The following is a 6,200-nucleotide window of genomic DNA, read 5'->3' on the forward strand; positions in this document are numbered from 1 at the left end:
AATAACAAGAACAAAGAGACCTAAAGGCATTGAAAACATGAAGACAATCGACTTGATAAGCAGAAACAAAGGGTTATACAAATTAGAATGCAATACAAAACTTAATGCTCATCTAAAGATGATCCAGGGTCACTTTCAGAGAAGATCTCCTCACCAAAAAGAAAGGCTTATTGGAAAAATCAATCGATAAATTCCTCAAAAGCGAAAAGTTATTAAGTAACATCCTAATTATTTATAATTAGATTAACATCTTAGGGTGTACACCAAGTCTCTTTATATTCTCTCTTATGTATCTGCAATCTGGAGACAAAGACTCTAACTTTTACGCCATGAACACGACCATATAATCAAGATACCTGCGATCGTAACATATCTAGGGTTAGAATTCAACAAAACATATAAAAATTATTAAGAAGGCCGTTGTTTATATATTTTTGCTTCGTGGGAGAAAATGGGATGGGGGGTTGTTTCCATCACTAGTTGTGCTAGGTCATGAAACATAAATCTAGCTACAGAATTTTATATATCTTCAAAGGAGTGCGTCAAAACGTCTATGGATGTTGAAATGAACTGACCTATCCACAGTGATTGATGACTTCTGAATAAAGAATTTTTAGCCTCAATTGATTGATGCTTGAGTCCTGATTCGTGAAGCTTCTTAATAATAATAATAATCCGAGAGCGAATCCAAGAGCGAGAAATATCTTAAGAAAATATAGTATGTGTTTTTTAAAAGATTTTAATTGGTTCGGTTTGAAGGAAAACCCACTTGAAAAGGAACTCCCCATTCTTCATCATGATAAGCAACATCGAGAGGATCTACACATCAAATCCAACATAAGTATGAGTCTATGACCAAAAAATTATTCATTGCAAAAAACTGTTATGTTATGTATAAAGAACTCCACAAGACATTCGACTTCCAGCTTCATCCATATACCATATATTGAACCACATTTCCCGTTGGCGGGGTGAAAGATATAGAGTACATTGAGCATCACTAGTTCCTCTTTTCAACTACATGGAATTCTACAGATAATATTTGATGACCTCCACCTAAATGGAGGGTCAATCATTATGCATTCATGATGACGGCGAACACTCCCTTGACATAATTTGGTATTGGTTGGTTTCTCGGATATATGCTTTGTAGATGCATCTTCTTCCCAAAGTTCTGACTCTCATGACAATAGACGAAGCAGTAGGGACATGTAAATGTGCAATGCATGGTGCAAAGCAAAAACTGCAAGTAGAAGAAATCAGTGTTTGGTATACCTGATTACGTGCTAATGTCAGTCAGATTTTTTTATGCCATACCGACCTACAAGAATATGACAGAATTTGCAATTAGTTTAGTGCCATGTTTTCACAACGTTTGTGTGGGAAAAGGAATTTAGGCATTAAACTATTAAACCATGTCTCCTTTGTTTATTTGAATCAGTGATTCCCTTTTCACCATCCGTCCCCACAACTCCAGTAAAATACTACCAGTTCCCTTTGCTGCGACCATCTTTATAGATTTAAAAAACTCTCCAACATTTTTTTTTATTGAAATGAAAATTTTCAAACAGAGGGCCTAGAGCCCCAGACTGACTGCATCAACATTACAAGTGTGTCGCCACAACAAAGGAAAAATGGGCCTTTTCTCATTACTAAAAGCCGGTAAAAGTTCTATTTCGAAGATATTACATAAAGCATCTTATGTCAAACACAACTTGGTAAACAAATTAGTAGTCAACATTCTTCATACCCGAATTGACTGTGATGAAACTGCATCTCTTGTCTTGACTATGGGGAGTCGTAGAAATTGAAGAAGAATCCAGTGGAACAACCTTCCCTTGAGAAATCCGAGAGCGAGAATAGAGAGACGATCGGGAGAGTTAGATCTAACGAGGTCGGATGTGGCTGTTTGAGTGGCTATGAAGCAGCTGATGATCGAAACTACTGGAAAAATTTCAAGCTTCTTGTTGCAAATGAGAAACTTCAGTTTGATCACTTGGGTAATGACGAAACTTCAAATACACTGTCACTCTGGTTGTCAGTGTGGAAGATACAGGAATTGAGATCCCTTCACATGCTCAGAGAACGGGTCTTCACACATTTTATCCAGGCTAGATTGTGAGAACAGGTATGGAGGAGAGATTGGGAGAGGTTGGAGGCGAGGATAGGGGAAAATGAGAAAAGAAGGGGGTTGTTCGCTACACTCACGGATTAGAACAAATTCTATTAGCAATCGAATTGTGCCACTCATCTTCTATATATTAACAATAATTTTTCCTACTCATCGTCCTGCTCATCTTCATCTTCAACGTTCTTCCTGCTGATTCATTGAAAGGTTCACTTCTTTTTCTCTTTTCCCCATATCTATTTATTCTATACAATAACACTGAGCATCTTAGCAAAAACTTTTTCAATGTCTATCCTTAAACACCAAATTGCAATCACCAGAATCACCAGAAAGAATCATAGTTATGAACTGAAAGAAGGCATATGAAAATCCAAAGTCCATAGTTATTAGAACATGCTCTTTGACATTGAATGGTCCTTGATTCATAGTGAATTCCCATTGAGTTCCCTTGAATATATTGTCTGTGCACAACTTTGTTCATTTGCACAAGTTATGATAATAATTGATAACAACAACGGACACTTACTCAGACATACACCAATTTCCTCATCTATTTGAACCCGACATGTCTTGCCCTACAACAATGCAACTTGCTCTACTTGCCTGTAAGGGAGTGATATCCCCCCTTAGGAATATCAGTACTCAGCAAGGTGGAACTATCACGCCGACCTGCGGAACCAGATCGCACCCATAAGCTAAGAGAACGTTCCAGAACAGTTCGCACCAGTACGCGAGCCAGGCTATAACGTGACTCAGCTTGCCTTCTAGAAGCAATCATGAGCATAGAGCACGCATTACCGCAGGATCACCGCCACCAACCATCGACCACTGCCGCAAGCTACTTGCCCAGACTACTAAACTCCATCATCACAGCAGACCTATAGAGACAGGTCTCACATGTCTCTTTGATCAAGACCCCACGTTGGTGGCACCCTTTACACGTGGTGGGCGAGGATTCATTCTAAACATCTATAAATACCCCTCCCATGAACTACGCCAGACCTGATTCTTGCCTCCCTGGAAAAACCCCAAGCAAGATAATGTGGCGATTCGGCTTCCTAAGTCAAACTTCGGTCCCCTCATATATCCCTTTTATCGGTTCCCATCCGATCAGATATGTAAAGGAAAGTCAATCACGCTTTACATTGGCGCAGTCTGTGGTCTCGATTACTTGAGACATCTTCTTCACACAAATCAAAAGAATCAAACACCAAAAACCACATATCTCAAGCCCACGAAGCATGGCAAGCCTCGAAGCTCAAGTTCAAGGCCTCGCACACCAGTTAGGCATAACCAATGAGAGCATTTCCTTGCTCTGGCAAGAAAATGTTGCTCTTCGGGCACAAGTTGACGCTCAACAACAGCCAGCTGGTAACGTTGCTGAGAACGGCATCAACGAAGTTAATCAACAAATTAATGAGTTGTCGCAACGGATCGACCAGAGCGCAGTACGAAAAGACGCATCCCAGATCGTCCAGAAAATGCTCAAAACGTATTGCGCTTCCCCGTTCACCACAGAGGTACTCAGTAAATCCTCTCCTCAAGATTTCGTCCAGCCATGTTTCCCAATGTATGATGGCAGCACATGCCCCGGCCAGCATATAGCCCACTACATTCAAAGCCTGGCCCTTTACAGCTCCCCGGAGTTTGACCATCTTCACTGTCGGCTCTTCCCCGCCAGCCTCAAAGATGGCCCACTTGATTGGTTCTTTTCACTCGAATCAGACTCGATTAAGACTTTCGAAAGCAGCTCCATCGATCCGTTTTGCCACCAAGACATGCACAAATGACGTAAAAAGAAGATCTGGATTAACTCTTCCAGCTATCATTTGGAGAGAATGAAACGATATGCCAATTCCTAGGTCGGTTCAAAGCCGAACTATTATGCATGGAAAGTGGCCTCAAAGAGTCTTTTGCCACACTGGCATTCTCCAACGCTTGTTGGGTGCGCAACACCGACCTCTCTAGGTCGCTGATGAGGTCGCGCCTAGAAACCCTATCAGAGCTGTACGCTTAGGTCGACAAGTACATCAAGCAGCAAGAGGGTTTGCGACATCATGGTTTATCAGACGACCAAGAAGTGGCGGCAATCTCTGATGACACTCCACCTGCAAAAAAACGTCCCAGGTCACAAGCACCTAAATTGGGCAACTGCCTCGATAACAACAGAGAGTTCGCTGTCCTGACACGCTCTCCCAGCTACATACTGGAAAAGATCAAGCAGGCCTCTTACTTCCAGCCTAGCGTGCGGCAACCTGCAGACCGACCTGACATGCCCTACTGCGTGTTCCACAAAGCAAAATGTCACGAAACCGACATTTTCTGGGGGCTCAAACATTATCTCCAAGATCTCATCGAAGCATGACAAATCAAGCAGTACACCAACATTGCTGACGGCGACTTGCGCCATAAACTTATGGCCCGACGAGTGCGGAGCAGATCTCCACCCCGCAGGGAACGACAAGACCTCCAAGCTCGCTCCCGCAGCAGAGGACGCCCCGTCGACCGTCCCCAGCATGATCGTCGCCCCCACTCGCCAGATCGTACCAATGGTCGTACCATCCATATGATCACTTTCCCAGATGACTCTGTTACTTCTTTCAGAGAAAAGCGGAGGTGTGTTGGTGCTCTCCAAGAAGTCTACCATTTTTCTTCACAAGCAGCACACGCCCTGCGACATTCAGGTCGCCACTCAGGGGATATCACCTTCACAGAAGCCGACCTCACCAAGGTCTGCCTCCCTCACAACGATGCGCTCGTCGTCCACGTCAGGATCAGCGACTGGACAGTTAAGCGCATCTTGATTGACCCGGGCAGCTCCTGCGACATTTTGTTTTACCACACAATCCAAGAGATGAACCTACCCAAGTTAGTATTCATAGATCCTATCGCTCCTCTTTATGGGTTCAATGGCTCCAGAGCCGACCCAATGGGTGGCATTATACTCCCAGTATCAATAGGATCAAGAGAGGATAAAGTCAGCTTCAACACACGATTCAGTGTCCTGAACATTAAGTCATCTTACCTTCTACACTACATCAAGTACTCCGTTTTCCAGGCCCCAGGGGCATGATGGAGCTTCGTAGCAACCAGCTGGAAGCCTATCACTGTAATCAAATCCACTTAGCACACAAGACTGCTGAGGCCCCAATCAGCGTAAGAGATGAGCCCACCAGCTACACTATGGCCAAAGACCTGGTCACCGAAGTCAGAGGCCACGCACCAACTCAGAGCGCTGGAGGCTTTAACAAGAAGACCTATCCATCTGAACCGACTCCGAAAAGTGTCAATGCAGCTACTCACTTACTCGTCAAGACACCAGGGCTCGCCTCCGTAACCAGCGTTCCACCTGTGCAAACCACAGAGGTCGCCTCATCAAATCCACCACCACCGAAACAGCTTGGGTAGCATGATCCAGCTTATGTTGTCATAACCACAGACGTCATCCTAGACTCTGTGGTCGTAACCACAGAAAACGCTCCAACTCCTACAGCAAGTCCAATCAATCCTCCGACCAATAGTGCAGCCACAGAGATCAAACCACCAGAGGACGCTCTCCTAACACAAGCTATGGCACCAGCCGACTAGAGGCAGCGAGTGAATTAATCTCAGATATCCATACATCTCATTAGCAGGGAACGAGGATTGATTTCTTTGAAACTCAAGTTAATATGCATCCAATAATTAAAACATCTATATATGATAATGCATACAGTGAACTTTGCATTGAAATGTACTAGCAGGGCCGTTTCTGGATCCTTTGGAGAGCGTACCTAAATGGGTTCTCACAGGTATGTGTCGAAACACAATTCCACTCAAAATTTTACCACTCAGGTTTTGTTAACTCCAGTGTGCAGTGGGCACATGTTTCCTCACATCTTAATGACAGTCAGAGGAGCCGATGTCGATCAATCACGTCTACTACTTATTATCACACCACCCTACTCCTAATTGAGCTAGATGTCTTTATTAGGTATAGTATTGTGGGGCTTAAGTGATAGTGTACAAGAAAATGGAAATGGATAATCAAAATTTACTTAGTATGAGAGAATAGGGTCTTTAAGATATTTAT

At 43.4% G+C, this 6,200-nt stretch overlaps 1 long non-coding RNA gene across 1 annotated transcript; it reads right to left on the reverse strand.

Annotated features, from left to right (window-relative positions):
* Positions 1-410: 410 nt before the first annotated feature.
* On the reverse strand, positions 411-2,185 carry LOC147474417 (uncharacterized). The gene is made up of 3 exons (XR_015208094.1): positions 1,751-2,185; positions 1,276-1,321; positions 411-819 (listed from the first exon to the last, which is right to left on the reverse strand). It is a non-coding gene; the product is annotated as an uncharacterized LOC147474417 (long non-coding RNA).
* Positions 2,186-6,200: the final 4,015 nt, after the last annotated feature.

The sequence above is a fragment of the Coptis chinensis genome, chromosome 9 (genome assembly GCF_015680905.1).
Source record: "Coptis chinensis isolate HL-2020 chromosome 9, ASM1568090v1, whole genome shotgun sequence".
In the NCBI taxonomy this organism is placed as follows: Eukaryota; Viridiplantae; Streptophyta; class Magnoliopsida; order Ranunculales; family Ranunculaceae; genus Coptis; species Coptis chinensis.